Source organism: Cryptomeria japonica, chromosome 11, assembly GCF_030272615.1.
Source record: "Cryptomeria japonica chromosome 11, Sugi_1.0, whole genome shotgun sequence".
In the NCBI taxonomy this organism is placed as follows: Eukaryota; Viridiplantae; Streptophyta; class Pinopsida; order Cupressales; family Cupressaceae; genus Cryptomeria; species Cryptomeria japonica.
Genome location: NC_081415.1, coordinates 104,915,601 through 104,939,458, shown reverse-complemented (window position 1 = coordinate 104,939,458; position 23,858 = coordinate 104,915,601). Strand labels below are relative to the sequence as shown.

The window sequence follows — 23,858 nt, the reverse complement described above, 5'->3', positions numbered from 1 at the left end:
TGTTAGTATTAGTATTAACTTTATTTGGTTTTACTATGCGTTTGTGATGGTAAGAGTGATTTATTTGTAATACATGTGGGGTAAAGGAAAGCACAGAGTTAGAGGACGGTAAAATTAAGTGTTGTGACTCTTGCAAGAACATTTAGTTCAGGGAAAATGTGATGAAAATTATATTAATTTAGTGTATGGAATAAAATAACATTGTATGTAGAGATTAGTTGCGTAGCATACATTGGAGATGAAGGCTTATATAAGTGATGTTGTACATAAATAAAGTAGTGAACCATATTATAAAAATGCCTATGTCGAGAATACATTTTTTTTAATTGGAAATAGGGAAAATTGATTGTTGTATTTAAATGGCAATTATAGTAAGAGTTAAATGTTGTTTTAATGATTAAAAAAATGGTTGCACCATTGAAAATGAGATCACATTGCAATATATATATTATGATGTTGGAGAATTTAAATTTATAATATGAACTTATTTATAACAAGAAGATAAGGATTTTAAATTTTGTCACCAGAAAGGGTGTAAAGAAACCTATTTTGAAAATCATTTGAAAAGCATATACAAAAAGCACACAATAAGAAAAAAAGGGTATATAATGAAAATGTTTATTAATATGTACATGTTCAAACTCTTGAGAATGAAGAGGTTTTTTGAGAAAGTGAGTGAGGTAGTGAACATGGATTTTATATTAATAAATTCTATTATAAAGACATTGTAGTGGGAAAGCCTCTATCCATTTTTATTGTGATTATAATGCGCATTCATCTTGAAGGGTCGAAATAGAGAAGTTCCATTTCACTACAACAGTACATAAATCTAGTCAAGAATGAAATGATGACAAGTGAAGAAATGGCAGATATCTAAGTATTCATGCCTAGAGCAATGTCTTGTCTCCTCTTGATTAGGGTAATGATTACTCAAGAAATATAGCATCCATTTAAATATACCATGCTTACAAGATCACCAAAAAGAGACGCAATGGCAGTTAAAAAGACCCAAAACAATAGATTAGGGCAACACACAGAAAAGCCATAAAAAGACAATCTATTGCCATTGTTAATGGTAGGTGTGATTCAAGTTTTTGTGATAATATTGAAAGAAAGTATAACCCTAGAGAGAGCACAGGGATTGTATTTTGTTACAGCATATAGACAAGTATGGTCAAGTATAAACATCAAAAGAAGAAAACAGAGGTTCAAGAGGGTTTTGCAAATGCCAAAATAGACAGTCCTCAACAGTGAGAATGAATGATAAAATTCTATATTTTTGTTTGAATTTCTATGTTTATTGCCCTGCGTGGCAAATGCCTAAAACTCTGTTTATTACTGCTTTATTTCTGCTAAACTCTCGTAGAATGATAATTGTTGTTGATAGAGGCAAAAGGCTGTAGCTCTACTGATTATATGCAGACAGTGGTCCTGCCACTGTTCTCCTTATTGTTCCTATGGGTCAGCCCCCTTGTTTTTTGGTTGCTTTTAATATCAAAAACAGTGAGAATGAATAGAAGAGGATCAAGCAACATAGGTACCCTTGTGAGCATCATAATAAATAATAGAGACTATGATTCAGAGATCATTCCAAAGGCCAAAGTTTTGAAGAAAACATAGAGGTAGTGATAAGACAGAGCTACCAAGACATAGGTATTTAGTACAACCAAAATCCCATCTAAGAGAAGAGGACAACATCAAGAAGTAAAGTCTTCAGAAGAAGAGGTTAGAGGTTTGTATGTAAAGAGTAACAAAGCATGATATATGTGGGTGTGTTCTTTTCCAAAATGTTGACAAAGTTCAATCTGTATTGGAAGAAAGGCCATGTTGGCTGTTATAGCCTTGTCCCGCCAAGGTTATGATAGGATTCTTAAGAACAGCATATAGAGCTTCAACAAGGAACGATCAAAGTTCCTGAACCCTTCCTAAGCAGTCTAAACAAATCAAAGGACACAACTCAAACACTTCTTGATAGCGGCCAAGATAGTGAAGAGCATCACAAAGGGATAGACACTCACAAAACCCTTCATACATGATGAATATGTTTCTCAAATAGACAGAGACAGTCAAATACCAGCCAGGTCATAATGCAATCCAAAAAAAAAAAGAGAAAGCAATGTGTAGGACAGTCTAAAAACAAATATCATTCAAGATAGATGCCGCAGTCAAAATAGAAGGCTCATGGCAGATCTAGAAAATGTTTAGTGACAGTCCTAAGCCATAATTCAAAGAGATATCTACGAACTCCCTGGCTCATGATATGGTTGTCATACATGATTAAAGGCATTAGCTTATAAGTTATTATTTAAGTAATTCACCTTTCTCCTATAGAGTAAAGCATTCACCCCTGATTGATTACAAAGATTCTGGGGCCACGAGGCTTTGCTGTTAATTAAAAAAAATGGAAAGGAAAGAATAAGAAATAAAAGCTCTCCAAGTTTCAAAATTAGAAATATTCTCTTAAAGAAAATTTGACCCTAAGGTAAGCTGCCACTGATAAAATGGAAAAGGACATCCTATAATTTTATCAAAGGGATGTCTCCCACCCCTGTGAGAGTTTTACAGAATGACTGTCTGAATTTGAATAAGGGAAGTACATTATTCATTAAGGCATTTGTCATCGACCGTCACTCATTTCATCTTCATTTTAGAGTATTACTAAGGTTTGAAATAAATTGTAATTTTGCTGAGATGGACAGGTTGATCTAGATCATAGAGAGTTACAAAAGAGACGATTGTAGCCCCAAGCAATTTAGCATGAGAAACAGGACATAGGCCTTGGCAAACATTTTCAACAGTTTTGTAGTAATTAACAGCACCATCTAAGACTGGCAATCTCTCAATTCAAAGCCAAACGATCACTCCTAAAGATAATTTCCCCAAGTAACCATAGTGCCCTTATTTCTAGCATTCAATTCATCAATGACAATTTCCTCCAGGTGTATGCAAACTGGTACATAACCATCACAAGCGCAAGTAACATGAAACAATTAAACTCTTACGATTCCATAAACCATCATTGGTACCATAGCTACTTCATTTTTAATCCCAGATATAGACTGTTACCAGTCAAAAAAATCGCTCAATATATCAGACTTCACAAGCAGTGCTCATTTTTCATTAGAAATCAGAACTTGTGGCCTTCCAAATAAAGACTTCAAAAAAATGGTAGACTGGCACTAGAACAATGAGTAAATTGGATAAATTTTAGTTGCATCTTCTCTAGACCCAAAGAGGGAATATCCCCAACTTTATAAAAATGTTTACAAGTTTTTATGCTAAAAAATCAATACGCACACTATAAGCATATTTCGACTCTCTTCCCATTTCACCTACTCTTTCATAGATTTTACCTCTTACTAATGGCTAAAATATAGACTATACATAAGGGATATTTTATGGAGGAAACTATGTTTAGAGTGATAATGATAAGGTTGCACAGATGCATTGACGAACCCAAAGGACCATTACTTAAGACAAATCAAATATCCAATATAGATAAAATGGCAATCGTGTTGATATGGTGCAGACACTTGTCACTCAGGAATATATGTGTATGTTTTATAAGTTGTGTGGCAAGAGATTTTAGTTTTTACCCATGTTGGCTACCAAAGACCCTTCACCATGGAAAACTAAGATCCTCATATTATAACAATAAAGAATATATTCAAAGCCATTTCTGTAAGAGTTCTTTGAGACTATTTAGACATGCTCTAATAAAAATGGTGCAGCATGATGGTAGTGTCTTACATGTGCGTCTCCTAAGACCTGTATGTCTCCATTGGTCTTCTGAGGAGTAATCTTGTGTTTCATGTAGATGGCATTCTAGCATAATGTGCTGTAGATACACCGCATCATCATGCTACACCATTTTTATTATAAAATGTATGTGTACATGTGTACTTTCAAAGATAATAACTGAAACTTACATGTTACAGGTCCAGATAAATGAATATTCAGGTAGTTAAACTGAAGGTGGTTTATGCATCCTAGAATTTGATCAATGGCGTCCTGGTACCATAAGCGCACATCAGTACAAACTTGATCATTTCGACATCTTGCAGTATGAAGCTTTTTTGCTGGCTCTCCAATCAAATCTGTCAAGGCTGCTTCTACGTTCATATGAACATCTTCTCTATCAGCTCTCCAAGTAAATTTTCCACTTTCAATATTTCTCTGAACTTCAGCTAGACCTTTTAGTATAGCATCTCTATCCTCTGCAGTTATAAGACCCTGTATCATCAATAAACAAAACACATTACTAGTCTGCACAAAAAACTCAAACATCCGCTATTAAATGAATGCAAACATTCTAGAGATAAAGAAAAAAACTCAACTACCAAGAACGAGATGCACAAATCTTAACCTGCAATCAAGTTCAAGCACCTCCCACAGAATCCTTATACAAATAAATACAGACAATTATCAAGGCCTGCAGCAACATTAATCCAAAACAGAAGAAATTTAAGCACTCCAAGCATAACTCTGCTAACATCTAAATAAACAGTGACAACCAATCACCTGTGTTAATATACAAGAACAAGGAAGATGATTCAGATTTTCAAAAGGTATTTTTGCTGGCTCTCCAATTAAATCTGTCAAGGTTGGTTCTATGTTCATATGAACATCTTCTCTATCAGCTCTCCAAGTAAATTTTCCACTTTCAGTATTTCTCTGAATTTCAGCTAGACCTTTTGGTATAGCATCTCTATCCTCTGCAGTTATAAGACCCTGTATCATCAAAAAACAAAACACATTACTAGTCTGCAGAAAAAACTCAAACATCCACTATTAAATGAATGCAATCATTCTAGAGATAAAGAAAGAAACTCAACTACCAAGAACGAGATGCACAAATTTTAACCTACAATCAAGTTCAAGCACCTCCCAGAGAATCCTTATACAAGAAATACAGACAAAATTATCAAGGCTTGCAGCAACATTAATCCAAAACAGAAGAAATTTAAGCACTCCAAGCATAACTCTGCTAACATCTGAATAAACAGTGACAACCAATCACATGTGTTAATATACAAGAACAAGGATGATGATTCAGATTTTCAGAAGGTATGCCACATAGAGCTCTGAATCATGCACAGGTTTGAATAGCCACAACCTAAACAAGCCTATTCTTAATGCATGAAGTTCCATGCATATATGTTTTGGTAGATTTTACCCTGAGAACGCCATACAAACTCACAATTTACCACCTGGAGTCGTCTATGAAGTTTACAAATGAAGAGACAAATGGACAAAAACGGTTTTGCAAATTTTTAAACTGCACTTTAAAATCTCTAACTCTGAACTATAATTAGGCGAACACATTATATTTTGACATCTAATTATTTAGAATCTCAAAACAAAGCTCCCTGCTTTGTTCACTGAAGACCAAAGAAACGGGACTCGGACTCGGCTCGGACTCGGCAAGGCCGAATTGGACTCGGCTTCGGGACTCGGAGTCAGACTCGGCTTCAGACTCGGCTAGACTCGGGAAAGTGAAAAAATCAAGAAATTTAGAGATTTTTAAAGATTTAAAACTTGTTTCATGCACCCTTTATTGAATACATCTTAAAGACACAATAACATCATCAAACTTGGCTCATTTGATTACATTCACAAGTATACATCAATCACATTAGCATAAATGCAAATTGTAGCTGAAGGAAATAACAAACATAAATATATAAATATTGTCAAACGTATACAATATTACAAAACTCGTGGAATAAAAAATCCATGTCATCATATGATCATCATCAAATGTTCCACACAAATACCAAAGGTAAATACAACTACAAGCCTATGGCTCAGAGGAGTGTGCACCCTCTCACCCTAGCCCGTTGCGAAGGCGTTTAAGGTAGGTCCTGGATGATTCGGCAGCCATAGTCGCTCCCCGTGACACCATGCCATGCCCACCAACATCAGGAACATCTGTGTCACTATCAGTATCTCCTGTCTCTACTCGTGCTCTTTGCTCCTCCTCTGCCATGGCTACAGCCTCAGCCTCTATATCTACCTGGTTGATCCAATCAGTGTCAGACTCGGAGGTTAAATTTTCCCTACTTCTATCAATGCAGTTTCCTCCCATATTTTTCAAAGGGGGTTTGGGGGCAGCGCCCCCAAGGTGGGGTCAAGGGGTAGCCTGGGACTCGATCGGCATCAAGGGGCATCGCCCCTTTAAAAAATGCATTTTTTTTGGCTTTTTTTGGGCCTTGACGTCGGCCGAGTCGCAGGCACAGGACTCGCCGAGTTTGGCGAGTTTGTCGAGTTTGCTCGCCAAACTTGGCCCAGTCCAAGTCTGAGCTCCAGAGACTCGGTGAGCATGTCTCGGACTCGGACTCGCCGAGTTTGGCGAGTTTCGAGCGATTTTCTAATCTCTGTTGAAGACACTTTACAACAGACTTTGTATCTTAAGTAAGCTCAAGATACCCATGAATTTAATCAAGATAAATGGTAAATACTATTATTAATAAGAATGATCGATGAAAAGCCCGTGACGGGTAGGAAAGTTGGCTTGGGCAGTGGGTTTGCTCCCCATTGGTCTCGAGTTCGACACTCTAAACCCAGTGTTTATACGGTGTGTGTAATGCACGGGCCCTTACCCACACCCCAAGGGATAAGTCTCACCTCAGCTCACTTCAAAAATGGGCGCTAGGCTGGGGGATCACGGGGATACCCTTCAGCACCAAAAATAAGAATAATCAATGAATACATCAAGCACATGGGCGAATGGTGTAAAAGTATGTACATCCATTGGCTATTTGGTGATAGATACTAAGTTTGAGTCCCATGGTAGATGTTGCTTTTCAATGTACAAGGATGAGGCCCCCCATTTGTGGCCTTGCTAGGATGGTGAAGGTTATAAGTATATATAGAACTAAAAACAATATCCCTCAAAAATAAAATGCTACAATAGATATCCTCCAAAGAAAAAGCTTCTACACTTCCATGTTTTTACAGGAAACAAGATTCTAGTCAAATACTTTTCACTGGATCTCCAATCGTACAAGTTTAAAGATGAAATGGGTTGACATCATCTATCCAAATCTATAGTTTGCAATCGTCCCCAATTCAAAAAAAAGAAGTGGAAATGAACTTACACTAAAAACTGAATATAAAAACCACATTTTATTTTTAGGAAATGGTTAAGATCATCTATCCAGATTCACAGCTTCCACTCCTCCCCAGTTTAACAGAACAGTGACAACAAACCCATATAAGATGTTTAAATGCTTTTTCCTACATTTTTATAAGACAAAAGAAAAGCTACTTGCTTGTTTGGCAAGAATGAACTCTGCTACCATCGATGTCATGCTTGTAGAGTTTCTTGTCATATGAGACTGATTCGCTGAACTTCTCCACAGCATCAACACCAGTAAACTATATTACAAGTAATAAGTAGAAGCACAACAAACAAAAAGCATCAGAATAATTATTTAGACATATTCTATAAAAAAAATTCCTTGATTATTATTAACTATATAATTTCAAACATGTTAAATTTTCAGAGTTTTCTAAAAGCTGTGGATTCGACTGTCAGTTGCTATGTGATCTATGAGTTGTGTGAGGTAACAACTAAAATAAACTTAAAATTATTAGTGATCGATTACTTACAGTCACTTGTTTTGACCACATGAGCATCAATGGGAGTTGCAGAGAGCAGAGGACCATTATGATAGGTGAAAACAATTTTTCACACCTACCTAGAAAGCTGATAAATCCTGCATAAGAGGTAACCAACAAAAGCCCTCAACTGGGTTCACAATATATCTATGTGAAGACAATAAAATAGGGCTCTAACAATAGGTATTAATAATTATAACAATATCATATTACAAACAGCCATAGATTTAAAAAATCAGCACAAAAGATGTTTATTTAACTGATAAAGACATAATTACTTTCAAATAAACCCTTAAAAAACTAATGCTAGTCCTTCGAGTTTGACATTATAATCCCTTAAAACCTGTTGACGTGTATTTTGTACACTATCAAACACAGAATAAAATACCTAAGGGTACCTTATCCTCTCTTGAATAAAGCCTCTGATTGCTGAAGATATCGCGAAAAATGATCAATGAGGATGACTCCAAGGTTCTTGTATGTAGGGTCTCTACGTGTGGATAAGCTCTTTGTGGTATGATGTGATTTGCTGGAATCACAAGGGGACTTACATTTTGATGCCTGAACTTCTGATTTGCTTTGAATATTGCTGGACACAGGATTTTACTAACTTTGACTTGAAAAAAAGAAAAAAGAGGAGGGTGAGGAAAGAATCTAATCCTAATACTAAGGAATGTAGGAGCAATGATTGATCTTTGGTGAAATTCTAACTAGGTCTTGTTTTGACATCGCAGGATCATCTCCACAAGGCTAGTGCGATCTTCGAAGGAAAGCTTTATGATGTTCAAATCATCACTGCAGGCATAGACACCATTAGGTTGATGCATATCAATGAAGAAGCGACAATTGAAGTTAAGCTTAAGCTGAATGATTCCAGTTGACTACACAAGGCAAGTCTGCAATCAACAAACTGCTAGTAGTATGGATATACGAATTCCACCATCAATCAAGCACATTTCTTCCACTCATCTAATAACATGAAATCAAATATGAGAAGTATAAAGACCATGCAAATTGTCGAATCGACCCATAAATTTCACCATTTCTTCAATGAAGTTACAAGTCTTTTACAACAACATCTTGGCAACAATCTTTGCCTTCTCTCTCTACTCTACTCTAGTTACTATTCTATTTCTATCTTCTAACTATTTTCAACTCTCTAACTATTATCTAACTATTGCTAATTGCCTTTACAAAATGAAATGCCAGGGCTTATATAGTGCCCTCAATACAATTCGATGGCTTAGATCAATTCGAGATCAATGGCCAAGATTTTACAATGAAAACCCTAATTAGGGTTTGTTACAACCATTACATAACATTTAATGCTTGACCAATGATAAAATTGTATTGCTTGGACACATGTCCTCTCTAGAAAAATCGACCAATGAATAGCCGGGGTAGGTACATCGGAGTTTGTGCCACCTTCCATGAGTTAGGTACATTGAATCTGGACATGCTGAGGTGGACCACACTGACTGGAGAAGTGATGACTAGGATGCCACCTCGTCTGACACTTGTAACTTGGTAAATATTCAACTTGGTGTTGTTGAGAAGCTAGCTTTAATTAATTCATCTGGAACTATCTGCTTCTTCAACGAACCCTTGTTCTAACTTCTTGTGTCCTTGATGTGCAGGATGATGATGTACCTCGCCTTGTAATACTGGATTGGAGAAGGTCGCCCTTGTCCTTGCTTGATCGTCCCGGAGGAGACCGTCCTTGATCTGGCTTGATTTTCCTTGATGAGAGCCTTCCGACTTGTAGATCCTTCGAGTTTGGGAGTCGCCATCTTGATACCTACACAACATTTCAAAATTAGTAACATGTTTTGCAACGTGGAAATATAGACTAGAAAGAGGATTTAAGTTTTAAATTAGGAAACCTCATGATAAATCTTTGAATTATCATTTCCTAAATTTAACTAAGCCACTTGAAATTGAAAATTGAAAATTGAAAATTGAGACTAGGAGAATCTCGCCATACCTCCACTTGAGAACTAAATCTAAGAAAAGATGCAAAATTAAGCAAGTTTGCTAGGCAAAATGTGGATCAAAGTCCTCAAAATGTGCTTCTTCTATCAACTTCACCACCTCTAGCCTTCAACGCTTTGAGGAAAATTCGCTCCTCCTTTAGTCTTCAACTAAATTCGCTCCTCCTTAGACCAGATTTCGCACCTTGTTGTTCTTCTCCAAATCGCACTTGTGTGAGTGGATGAATGATGGATTAGAATCGCTAAACACAGCTCCACTATATAGGCGCTTACCTCTTTATTTTCACAAAGGCCGACTTTTAGAAATAAGGCAAATAATAAGCAAATTTAAATAAAAGGGAGGCCGACTTTATAAAAATATAAAAATATAACCCCAAGCGCTCTCCCTTTTTATTTAATTTAATAATTAATCAATTTAAATGCCTTTGTATTTAATAATTTCGATTTTTAAAAAGGCCCAATCAATTATTAAATGCCTTATGCGCTATTTTTCAAATGCCATTTTAATCAAATAATTCAAAGTTTTTATCGAATTTTAGCATTTAATGTATTTCAACATTTATTGGCACCAAAACATGAGAGATGTAAGGGATACAAACCACATCGCTCTGGTCCCTGGGAGAGGGACAGGAGCGATTATACATTTAGGTCCTCCATCTTGCATTTTTCACATTTGAAACTTCATCTCCTACGTCCAAACTGGGATCTTCATTCGTAACTTGATGCTTGATCGATTCTATTTTGTAAATGAATGCCTCTTAGAACCATTATCGCGCTGGTCCTTGACTGAAGGACAGGAGCGAACCTTGCATTTAGCTCAAATTTGCCAACCTTTTGTCGTTAACCTCTCATTCATCATCTTCTTAAAGATATTTTCAACCTTGTGTAACCTTGCCCTGACGTAATTTTTTGAAGGAAATGACCAGTTTAGTAGAAATCGCCCTGGTCCTTGACTGAAGGACAGGAGCGAACTTGCATCTTTGCTTAAGCTAGTCACCTTTTGACGTTTGGTTCCTTGTCCATCATCCTTCCAAGGACATATTCGATCTTGTATAACTTTGCCTTGGCGTGGTTTTTTGGAAGGGATGATGGTCTTCATAGAAATCGCTCTGGTCCTTGACTGAAGGACAGGAGCGAACCTTTGTTCCTTGGGCTAATCCTTGTTCTTATCAACTTTCGATTGTCTTCAAAGTATAAAATGGTGTCTCTTACTCCTTCTTGAACGTTTGAAATGGAAGTGACATCTCAAAATTAAGTATACTTGGACATTTCGCTCTGGTCCCTAGGAGAGGGACAGGAGCGAACTTGGGTAATTTCATCACTTTTCATGGTCCTTGCAACTTTGTTCTTCTTCGAAGCGTTCCAAACATCATCGCCCCCTTGTACCTTGGCCTGGATTTATTAAAATTCGAAGGGGAAGTCTAAATAACCAAGATTTCGCCCTGGTCCTTGACTAAAGGACAGGAGCGAACTTTCATTTGTAGGCTCAATCATTCTTTGCCAACGTTTAAAACTATCTTCAATGGATCCGCTATGCTCCCCTTCACTCATCTTTGACATGGAATTTGCTTCAAATTGGTGAGAAATTTGTCCTAGGAAGAAATCGCTCTGGTCCCTTGGAGAGGGACAGGAGCGCCTAGGACAAAAATAGGCTTCACTGGTGTTTTGCACTCTTCAAAATTATATTCAATAGATTCGTTATGCCTCCTTTTACTTGCCTCAAACTTAAAAAACTCATTTCACTTCGCCAAAACTTGTCTTATAAGAAAATCGCTCTGGTCCCTGAGAGAGGGACGGGAGCTATCATTGAAATTCGCCCTGGTCCCTGGCAGAGGGACAGGAGCGATTTTGCTTCTAGGGCCAATTTTCCCCTTCGAGGTGCAACCAAATTATATTCAATGACTAAAATGTACCTCCCTCGTTCTTCTCAAATCGCGAAATCGTTCAAATCTTTCAAGGACAAGGCAATTTTGGATTTCAAGCTCCGGTCCTTCAGTGAGGGACAGGAGCGATTTTTGTCCTTGAGGGCAAATGTTCAACTTTTTATTGCAAACGGCTAAATCCTGGCATTCCATCATGTTGATTTCACCTTCCATTACGTCCTTGATGCTTCAACTTGATCAAAATGAGGTCAAAATGGTCTAAGTAAGTCATTTCGCCCTGGTCCCTGACTGAGGGACAGGAGCGATTTGACCTTAAACTTCAAAATTCGCCATTTTGAGTCTCAAAAATCTTCTAAATCTTTCGATTCTTGTTCAACTGCATCTCCTGGCAACCCTACACAAGACAAATGAAATAAATTAATAACCAAGATGCATAAAATATCATTTTCGCCCTGGTCCTTGGCTGAGGGACAGGAGCGATTTTGCTTCCACAGGCTAAAATATCAAGATTTTAGGACCTCAGTCACTTCACAAGGTAAAATTAAGCTATTTCCAATGCCTGGGATCAATTATCAAAATTTCCAAAATTTGGTCAAAATCACTCAAACAAAATTTCAAAATTCCATCATTAACACTTAGGCAAAATTTGGACTTGCATTCAAAATTCCGGCTGAACCTAGACAGATTCATTTGACCTCCTGACAGATTCACCCCATTTCAAAATTGCAACCTATGCGAGGATGCTCAACAATCCCCTTCAAAATTGACTGGACTCTGGCTTGAAAACATCTAAATAGAAACCCTAAGGCTTAACCCTAGTCCAGACGACTCACTCACCTATCCAAAACCCTAAAAAAAGCAGAGAGAGAAACAGGCAAAACCGAGCAAAAAAGAGGGGGTCCCCATTTTAATGGGGCGATGTGTGAAAACGTCACAACAAAACCCTAGCCATAATCCTTGGGGTTTGAAAACCCTAACCTTGGAGATCCCAAATCCTTGAAACCCTAACCATCAAAGAAACAACTCGAAAGTTAACAAAATCATTTCAAAGGGTTTTAAGTATATCATCTGCCCGCTTATGGTATACAAACCCCCTTCCTCCAAATGAAGAACTTTCACAATGCCATCCATCCTTGTAGGGCATAAATGGTATGAAAAGGTTGTAGACTAGGAAAAAACTCACCAGTTATAGAAATAACAGCTAGCGCACTCCATACCGACTTGAGCAGAGCGGATAATGGGCTGCCAATAATGCCTAAAATCACAATGTAAAGGATTGCATTCCCTCATCAAGTAGATAATGCCAACAAAACAACACACAACAACCAGTTCAATACAAAATCCCATCAATTTCTACGACAACCCTGTACCACATTTGTTATAAATTGATAGATACTTGCGCAAATGCACGCTGAGACCAATAGGCTTATCGCTTAAATCGATGGTGTCTCCCATAGCATTGGAACGAGAAATTCATCTTTTGATCAAATGAACCACATTTCTGCAAGAACGTCTTCTATTGGTTGCAAAATGCACATAGACCGTGTGCAAATAAACCACACATTAGAATTTCACAAGTGGAACAAGAAATTCATCTTCCTGCAAAGCTGAAGCCCCATGGTTCCAAAATTTAAACAACCAATTTAAACTTTTCAACTTCAATCACAAGTATATAACTCATCTCATTAACATATTCATTGCATATTACCATTCACATGAGATCAAACTATTATGAACACAATTAGAACACAAGATATATACATGAAAACCCTTACAGGAGAAAACCACGACAAATCAATTCTTTTTATATGAATATCCTTTTTTACAATGTCCGTAGGCACCAACCCCTAAGTTTATTTGTGAGCACCAACCCATTGGAAGCACCAACTCCCAAATCTGATTTTGTGAGCACCAACTCCCAAATATGGATTTTGTGAGCAGCAACCCACTGGAAGCACCAACTCCCACTTCAGAATACGTGAGCACCAACCCACTTCACATAAATCTGATTTTCCACCTTGACAATGTTGCTTCTACAACAGATGATGGATTCTATTCTTCTCAAACTTCCTTCTACAAACTGTTATAATGTTGCCAATAAATCTGTGACAAAACTGATTAAAATATCTTCACTAAACTCTATAAATCTGTTCATACTTCTCCTCATAATACTCTATTTTGTATGTCCTATAAGTCTGCTCCAACACGCTTCATAAGTCTACTAAAATCTGCCTCATAAAGTCTCCACCAATATGCTCATAGAATCTTCACAAATCTGTTCATAAAGTCTTCATAAATCTGTTCATAAGGCCTTCGTAAAATCTTCATAAATCTGATATAAAGTTCTTCTCATGTACTGCACACACTTACATCTCAAGGATTTTTTTATTTTTTTTATTCCATACTCTACACACATACCACACACATCATCACTCCTATTTTCCATCTCCATTTATTCCTACCAAGATATACATTTTATGTCAAAAGTCACACCTCTTCATAATTGAAGAGTTTTCTCCAAGAGAGTTTCACTAAACAAGTCGCATTCCTTGCTAATTAAAAGCTGCCTTTTGTAAATCGATATCATTGACTTTAATCTTTCCTTTAACAAATTGCATCTGTTTATTAATTATATCTTTCAAATCGCACCTTGTCACTTTATATACTTTTTATGTTTGTTTGTACTTTAATACAAATCTTTCGTCATTCCAATAGAGTCGCTGTCTCCTCTTTTGCTGACCATATCATCTTTATCGAACCACTAATTAGACATGCAATCTGAGATCAAGCCATTATACTTTGTTATTTGAATCCTGTCTTTTTTAATGAAATTCACCAGCATATAAACTACGTAATTGATCTTAGTCGGCTAACAAATTACTTAAGTCATCACATCTTTGACTAGGTGCTGAGTTTAACTTGCCATGTTAACATTGCTTTACCTGATTGTATTTAATTAACCACTGCTTCATGAAGTATTCAGTTTAGTCGCCTACATTTTCTAATAAAGAAATCAATTCTTCTTCATGATAATTAATTCCGCCTTGGTAATGTTGCTGCCATAGAAGAAGTTGACAGTATTGTGACTCAACCCATGGTAAATCGATGTCCTTTAATTTTCATTCTTGATCGCTGCTGTGAACTCAATAAAGTCAACATATATGAAGTTGACTTCCTTGAATAGAATCAACCATCTTTAGTCACAACTCCAAGTTGGAGTCTTACGAACCTTCACATTTCTGTTTGTAATCATTGCCGCCACATATTGAGGCTTATTATCATTATTCTTTTAATCTTTGTAATTGCCATTTTAGTTATTCACCGGTGCATGCTAGCAAGTCGGTTATACGATAATTCGACCATATTTGAATTGAATCGATCCTTTGTCTTGGGCATTAATAGTCACCTTTACTAGACTGAACTACTTCTCATATTAAGTCGCTGTAGCAACCTATCATCTTTGATTAAGTCGACAACACATAGATGGTTCTTTTCTTTGCTATATCTAATATGAGATCGGGCCATTTCAAATAAGTCGCTGACTTTGGAATTATATTAGTTTGCTGCTATCATCTTAATCGAACTTGATTGTAGTTGCTGCTTCTATAATTTTTGCCCATCACCATCTTTCAAATTTGACCGTCTTCACTAATCTCAAAATAGATATTCCTCATGAAGTCGCTGCTTCCTTTAAGATTATGCTCATATAACACAATCTGATTCTTGTATTCCACGCAGACTTTCAGATTCTTTGATGCTTCAAAGTTGTTTACATAGTGATCCACGTCACCCCTTCAATCAACCATTGTAATCTGATTGCTGTCTTCAGCATGAAATAAGAGAAATCGCTGTGCAACACATCTGTCTTTACCCAAGTCTACTCTTATTTATCCAAAGTCGTTCTCTTAATTTTGTATAAACTTTCTACCACTTAAACGCTGCATATTATCTTTATCTCAGTTCCTTATATTTTATCAATCTTTTCTGTCCACGAACTGAAGCCGCTCTTCACAATAGTTCTGCCTAGATATTAATATAAACTCCAGTGTTTTATTCTCAGGACCTCTTTAGGCACTCTTGCCGATAGTCTTTCGTTATTTCCAATCAAGATATAATCGATTCTAATTAACCCGATAATACGAGTCCAAGGTTTCAAATATCAAGTACAATATATCACATCAAATATTTATCCTCAATATTGTTGATTATTGATCATATTATTCATGTCCTTAGCAAACAATGATCGTGTTTGTGCCATTCGCTACTTATGGTTTCTCATATAGCCACTATTCTTTTATGTCTTTTCCACTCGCTTTATCTGTTTACTTTTACTGTCTTGTATGCATCTTAGGTTAATATGAAGTCTTTGTCTTTGTTTACCATTCTTTAATAAATTCGCTGCCTTATAATGTAAGTCACAGGTATAGCTTGTTTTCTCACCTTTGACATTGATGACAGTCTTGTACATAACATTGTCTTCTTACTTTTTACATCAATAGCACAACTTCACTTTTTCCACTGATTGCCTTTGACATCAATGACAACATTTCCAACACTCCTCACTGAGTTAAACCTTCACTAAACAATAGTCAAGAAATAAACATGCCTTTTGAAGATCCATTTTTCCCACGTCACAAACAAGCAATTTTGAATGAATATTATCCTTGTCAGATGTAGACAGTACATGGTCTTTAGTCCAGGCCTTAAAAATGACATGCAAATCTACAGAATGCTTGGACAAGCAAGCATTAATAACAACGTAAAATCAAAACCCAAGATAAAAGGTAGTTGGAAGAAATAATGCTCCCCACAGAACCCCTAGTTTCAAGGGCAAGGGTGAGATGCCCACTACCCATCCCCAACTACAGCTTGCAGGTTTAGCTGACCCCCATAAAAAAATAATTACGAGTTTTTCAAATTGCCAGAACACGGTAGACATTTTTCATCAGCTTCCCCACCCTCTAGTTCAGCTGCAATTCATTGAATCTGCTATTGGCTAGGAGTCATCTAAAAAAATGCAAATCCATGCAAACTATAATTTTTATAAGCAGCAACTCTGAGAAAGCAGATCAGATTTGGGTGAGAGAAATCACAACAAAACAATGGGCATTGAGCAGACTGGGAACACACAGTAATTTTTTTAAACATTTATCTGCCCTCTCTGATCAGGCTGCAATTTGTGCAAATTGCCATTGGCTAGGGGTCACCTGAAAGAAGGCAAATCCACACACCCCTATAATTCTTCCAAGCACAATTTCTGAGAAAGTGCCTAGCATTTGGGCAGAATGGTCACTGTTAAAAACCACATACATTGTCTGTTCTACACTAAGGAGTGTGTCATCACAATGATAGCTAGTCAGAAAGTGATTGCATATAAATTATATCATTATATAGTATTAAGTTATTAAGTTATTAACCATGTTAAATTTATATTTAAATATTTTTATATTTAACTAAAATATTTAATTATAATGGGCATGAGTTTTCCACAGTCCAATCATTAGCCAACAGGCTATATAGTGTGGGCATTGCCCACCGGAATTCAGTATTCTCACACCAGGAAAAAAAACCTGTGAAATAAATTCCGAGTAGTTACCTCATGTCTGGAAACAAATTTTGAATCACATTGAATGCATTTAATATTTTCGTGCAGCAAAATTCTTGTTGTAGATCTCCGAATTAGAGTGAATTCCATGCCCTAAAAATTTGATAATACATATCCACTTTTCATTTAATCTAAATAGATTGAAACAGCAACTGTAGGGAGATTGGTTCAGATTTTAGTAGCCCTAATCCTGTCAACCATCAATAGATTGAAGCAACAACTGCAGGGTTATTGGTTTTGGTACGTCTGGTTTTAGAAAAAAATTGCTATGGTAGGGTTTCGTAAATTTTTCCAGCAATCTCTGCCCATTTTGCTTTATCGACATCATTGACACAATGACAATTTGTGCAGAATCTTGAGGTAAGTCACTTGCCATGGTTTCTGTTAAATTAAGTACTTTCAGATTGTATAAACTCAGAAAAATCAGAATTAGATTAAGCTAGGTTAATTAATCCATAGTTTTCCAGACTTAAGCATGAAATGAAAATGAAATGCACAAGGACAAAACACAGTTACCCTGGGAAAACCTCCTAGGAGGAAAAACCCAGCCAAAGGATCCTCAGATCTGATTATGATTATAAACTGAATATTACACACTTATCTGGAGCATAGAGGTTGCAGTCACAAATAAGAGATAGGAGACTTCACAATTAGGTTGCTGATGAGTTTATGATTTGCAGTCCTTCTCATTGGAATTTCTGAGTGTAGCTAGGGTAACAGCACCTTGAGTAGATTACAGCCCTTCAATGAAGTCCTTCAATGGTTCGCTCATTTCAATTGGAAATCTGCTGCTAATTGGGTTCGCTGTCTTCTATCACAGATCTGCTGCTAATTGGGTGAAGTTCGCTACCTCCTAGTTCAAGATCTGCTACCTTCTATTGGAGTTCGCTGTTACCAGTTTTCCCTTTCATTAATTTCGCCTTCACCAAATATGTCTTGCATATACATAAAACTGAATGTAGATATTGAGAAGTATACGCCATCTTTATATGAGTCATGTTCCCTTTTTATGTCGGCCTTCTTTGCATTTAAATCTTTTATTTATTTTAATTTCTTTTTAGGTGAAGTGAGATAGGGTCGGCCCTATCAAGGAGGCGAATGGGTTTGAGTGAAGCGTGGAACCTTTTGTGTGCACCGAAAGGCAATGGGCCAGACCCTAAATTAAGGAGGCGGATTCCAATGTTGCCCAAGGCAATTGGAATCCACCAGCCCTAATTATAACCAACAGTTTCAGTGAGCTTCATTTTATTATAATATGCACACGGCTAGATCATGCAGCCCTAAAATCCCATTTTGATTATTTTTAGTTTTTTGCTGCGATAGTGTTTTGTAATTTTTCCTGCAAACTTTGCCCATTTTTCATCTTTGACATCATTGACACCACATCACAATTTGTGCAGGGTCTTGAAGTAAGTCATTTGCCATGGATTCATTGAGTTTTATTGTTTTGGAATCTGTATGCAGCTGGACCATGTAGCAAAGATATGAATTCCACTAGTCCACAAGTCTTTGGTAAATAAATCACCCTGAAAGCATTTTCGAGCATTAGTATGTTTCAATTGTTTCAATTGTCTATCCAAATACTCTAATGGCATAGGTGGAATTTGATTTTGTGTTAACCTGTCATAAGACATCAGTATGCACAGCTATGGACAGGAACATAAAGATAATTACTTTGTATGACATGCGGATTCACTAATTTGACTGTATGAGTCTATTTGGCAGTCGAGTAATTTGGCTTGGGTATTGTGATTTACTTTGCTATGTTGAAACTAAAAGACTAGTGGAAATGATAGGGAGTCTTTGTTGGAGAAAGATCAAGTACGTACAAAATCTTCTCTAATAGACTTTGATTGAAACTGAAAACTGATTTTTCTTTATAGCTTAGTAATGATATTTGTTAACTGAATCAAATTTGGGATGTTCCATGGCAGCTTTGCAGTGAGAAGAAAGCGGGGCATATATTCACAGGATGGAATGAAGGGAAAATATATTTCCCTCCACTCATAAGTAATGCAAAAACTCAAACGTCTACACAGGAGATAATTTTAGATCAAGATGAAAGAGAAACACCAGTGTGGTAAGTGCAAAATAATGTATTTACTGGCTTTTGTCTATAACACAACTGGGAGAAGTTCTATGAAAGTGGGTAAATTGGACAAAAATAGTGAGCTTGCTCATGTCGTACCAAACCAAACTTTTGTGCTTGTCCACAAACATAATTGTCAACTAAATACAGGGCAGAGGTGCAAGCCGTTGGGCACACATGTGATCTTGCTCTCCTTATAGTTAATAATGAGGAAATTTAGAAGGAATGGATTTTTTCGAGTTTGGCAACATTCCCTTTCTCCCGGAAGCTGTGCCTGTCGTGGGATATTCAAGGTATGTTTGTTTACTTCTAATTAAGGGTTCTATCCTTTCACCTTCCGATGCATCTTTCTTGATATTTGCTCACTATATTGGAGGTTACAATGGTTATAGACTGGCTTCGTTAGCTGTTTCATTATTCACCTACTATGTACCACCTATGTAGTGGCTTATTCTAAAACATGAAGATCTATTTACCTCTATGGCATACAGTACTTATCCTTTGTCCTGTCAGGTGAGCACTGAGCTAGTCACCAAAACAAATGTTTTTTTATCAGAATGTGATTAGGTCCTCGTGTGCTAGAGACAAATTGTAAGATTTTTACTGTTCTGTATTTGGATTTGAAGCTAAGCATTTTGGATATTTAGCTGAAACAATCTAACATTTGATGCTCATATGTTTACAAACATGACATATATATATATATATATATATATAGCCGCAATCATGAGTTGGGCATTTCACAGATTATAAGAAGCTACCTCAATTTTAGCTAAGATTTGTACTCATCATATCTGGTCTAGGATTAGCTTATTTTGCAAGTAGAAAACATATATGTTGTTTGAATGTTTCTCTATTCTTTAGGAGCTGGGTTCTCATTGCTCCATACACAAATTCTTGAAGGCTTGTCCCTGTTTTGCATGGAGAAGGAAACCAGGAGCTGAGGAATGAAAATAGTAAACTAGCTTATTCCTCAACTTTCAATCTAGAGTTAGCTCTTCGAGCTATTCTCACCCACTCTCGTAATAGTAGAGCACCCATTAATTCTAGTAGCACCATTATTCCCGTTTTTATTAGAACTGTATAAAGAAAAGAGATTTCTACCTTGCCTAAAACATAAAAATGTTTATTTGTATCATCTAGAGTGCTTCCGGATTAGATTGTGTATGATTTTTTGCATCAACGTTTCGGATCTTCTCATTTTGCATGCTCTCTTTTCATCCTGATGATGGATCACAGAGTGTGATCCGAAATGTTGATGCAAAAGATCATACACAATCTAATCCGGAAGCACTCTAGATGATATCAAATGGATTGTGGAAACTTGATGTCTGTTGTTTATTTGTAGTTAGGGAAGTGTAGGTTTAAGGAGTAATTAAAAGAGTCAAGTCATGAGTGTTAGTGTTTAATATGAGATGTTAACATATAGCTCAAGAAACACTTTTCCTCCATGGACCTTAAAAAATACAAGAAATTGAATCTTAAACAACACAATCAAAGTTATTTTCAATCAAACTTCAGATGCTAGTTTCTAGAAAGTTTGAGGAGAATAATGTATGAGGAAAATTACTTCCCTAGGTTGTTTAAATGCTTCTTTGAAAGTTCTATAGATTGGTAACTGCTTGCTTTGTCCTCAATGGTTTCTAATCAACTGTGGTAAAATTATCAAACAACAAATTTTGAGAGGGCTTCTAAATGATGAAACATAATGATTGTTTAACATTAACCTTATTTATCTGGGGTGATAGTTGTCTTTTAGTTTGGACATTACTTAACTATGATATTCATATATTCCTGTAGCACTCTAAATTGTACTTGCCTCCAATTTTGAATTGTACTCGTCTACAATTTTGTCCTCACTTAGGCCTCACTTTGGTATTCGTCCTCTAATGCCTAACCGAAGCACTGATTTTGCTCATACCAACTATCAAACACAACTTTTCACCATCTACACTGTCTCCCCTTAACCCCGGAGCCCTGATTTCCAGGACCATGGCACCATGGTCCTTTCAAAAAGGGCCCATCTTTGGGCCTCATAACGGTCACCTAATTTAGGTGGGGACCTAGATCCATGTCAGCCTGTGTCAAAAATTCAATTTGTTTTTCGACCAACAAGTATAAAAGGAGGTCTACTCCTCTCATTTCAAATCTAAGTGATCACCTAACGAATTCAAGATCTCAATTGCACTCTAGCAAACTCAAGCAAGCAAGCAATCAGTCTTCTATCAAGCATTGGAGCAAAAGTGAAGTCAAGATTCAAGCATTGGAGATGATATTCATGTTCTATGTTTTATGAAGACTATCTACATGAAACCATAATTCCTTGTGAAGACAAACAAAACTTCATTAAAGGTATACCATTAGTGTTTCATTCATTTACAACCTTTCCCTCAAAAGGAAAGTATTTTACTGCAGTACTTCATTTACAATTCAATTTAATTTCATGGTTAATTCCAAAACCGGGTTTTGACCTAAGGCAAACCCCTATTCCCAACAATTTCCCCTTTTCACTATGTGCAAGTAAAAGTATAGAGTTGTGTTCAGGAGGATTGACAAGATTCACAGAGATGAACAAGTTCACCTTTTGACGGCAAGAAATCCGGAGGACCAAGATGACCAGCAACATGGTCCCGAAAAATCAGGTCAAACTTCTAGGAACAGATCCAAATCATCCTCTTACGCTCAAATCCAAGTCGGTGGTTCCGCATGACATCTATAGCTCACTATTTATGCCCGATCTCTTCAATAATTACTATTTTGCCCTAATCTTTAACAATTCAAATTCAATTCAACTTAGGGAAGAAAGAGCCCCATTTAGGAGGCCTAGAATCTGATCATAATCTTGGTCTATCAAGCCTAGATCTATAAAATTCCTCTCTCCCCCTAATGTAATGTTAAATTAGGCTTGTTAGTGGTTTTAGTATCTTAATTTAACCCTAACCCTAAATTTCTCACCATTACAATTCCATTCAAATGTGTATTTCAACAGCACTTTGAATCATTGCTTTCCTTATAGTTGTGATTGTATACCATGGTATGGTAAAGGCATAAATCAGCTCTCTTATGTTCAAAGGGAATCAAAGTTCTCTGGTCATCAACCTATTTATTCAGTTTTTATGGCCAAGGTGGAAACACTCAATAGAAGCAAATTGAAACAAGCTTTGATGAGCTCTAGCACAAGAATCCAAGTGGAAAAGCTTCTCCTTTTTATTTTTTAATTGGAAAAGCCTTCTTGCTCGAACTAACAGTAGTCATTATATTTTCGAATATTTGATGAGTATTTGCACTTTGGGAGTTCCTCGCATCATTCTGAATACGTAGAATCTGTTAAACATGTCCCCTACTTTAGAACCAACAAGGCAATAATGATGAGAAAACTTCAAGACTACTATGCTATTTATTTGTGAACAAATGTATTCTGATCTTTTGGTTTCTATCTATCTATTCAATAGACATCACACACAAGTGATTTTATATGGACAATAAGAGGATACTTCTATTTAATTTCAATAATAACTACTTCATACAGAGGACGAGGGATGTAAATTTTGTGAAGAAAGATACAATGCTGTGCTTCTTTGTTCCAAAATAATATGAATCTGCACAACTAAAAATATACATACATGATATGCATTCTGACCTCTCACTTTGTGCTGGTGAACTTTTACTGAGATGTCTTAGTGTTTCCATAAATGAAACTCATTTTTGGCCAGGTTTTGTTGAATGCTACTTATAGATGAGTTTGAGCCTCCAATAGTATTGTTGAGAAACAACCGTTATTGGTCTCTAAAAATAGTTGTATAATATATAGTCATGAAAATCAATCTCCTTTTCTACTTCTGATGACCTATAAAGCGTAAAATTTGTCAACTCAAATACTTTTCCACTTAGCATTAAGATAAAGACTATAGTATCATATATGTCGGACACCTATCCTGATTTTACTTGGTCTTTTTCAGGCTGTCACATGGAGGTGATATAAGGATTTTGATATGGATATCTAATTATGTAATTATAATGCAAAGAACAAATGATACTTTCACATGGATAATTGCAATACTAGTTCGTAAGTGGTCAATTTGAACATGACAAATGCAGTTTACTACACAGTTGTCTTCAATGTAAATTATGCATTCAAAGAAATTCTGAAATAATCATTCAAATTTAATACAATATGCATACGTAACAGAAGAAACATTCATATCAAAAACTGAAACTCTTAACTCCAATAATGGATAAATTAGTATACCATATTTAATTACAATTAAATTTCTATAGAGAGTTACCATGCAGAGGTTGATATCCAAGTATGCTTCTTTGATATAGTGCATGTTCACTAAGAAATGCTTCTGACATACTCATATGGGGAAATTTTTTTCATCCTCGGTGACATCTAAACTAAAAATAAAAACCATGCAACTTATTTCTACAACAATATTGATTGGCTGATCAACCATAAGATAGGCCTCAAGGTACATTTCTAGCATCCTCAAAACAACTTCAATACCTTGCTTTGCAGCTGCTCCAGACACAGAATGCTCTATCGATTGCTCTGAAAGGAGTGATTCCTCTCCCATGTCAATAGCATGATTTACACAAGTTGATGTCACAACCTTCATAATACCTGAAATATTTGCATTGTACCAAAAAAACCATAGAAAAACTCC

The 23,858-nt window shown here is 36.3% G+C and overlaps 1 protein-coding gene across 4 annotated transcripts in view; it reads right to left on the bottom strand.

The window, feature by feature from the left end:
- Positions 1-4,100: 4,100 nt before the first annotated feature.
- LOC131041352 (pentatricopeptide repeat-containing protein At5g65560) overlaps positions 4,101-23,858 on the bottom strand; it is a 30,776-nt gene continuing 11,018 nt past the window's right edge. For 2 of the 4 annotated variants that reach the window (XM_057974395.2, XM_057974397.2), the window contains 4 exons: positions 23,699-23,815; positions 4,522-4,731; positions 4,367-4,432; positions 4,101-4,233 (listed from right to left, as the gene is read on the bottom strand). The gene's annotated coding sequence lies outside the window, so the exon portion shown is untranslated. Of the gene's footprint in view, positions 4,234-4,366; positions 4,433-4,521; positions 4,732-23,698; positions 23,816-23,858 lie in introns of those variants that run through there. The other 2 variants (XM_057974396.2, XM_057974399.1) reach the window with 2 other exon arrangements.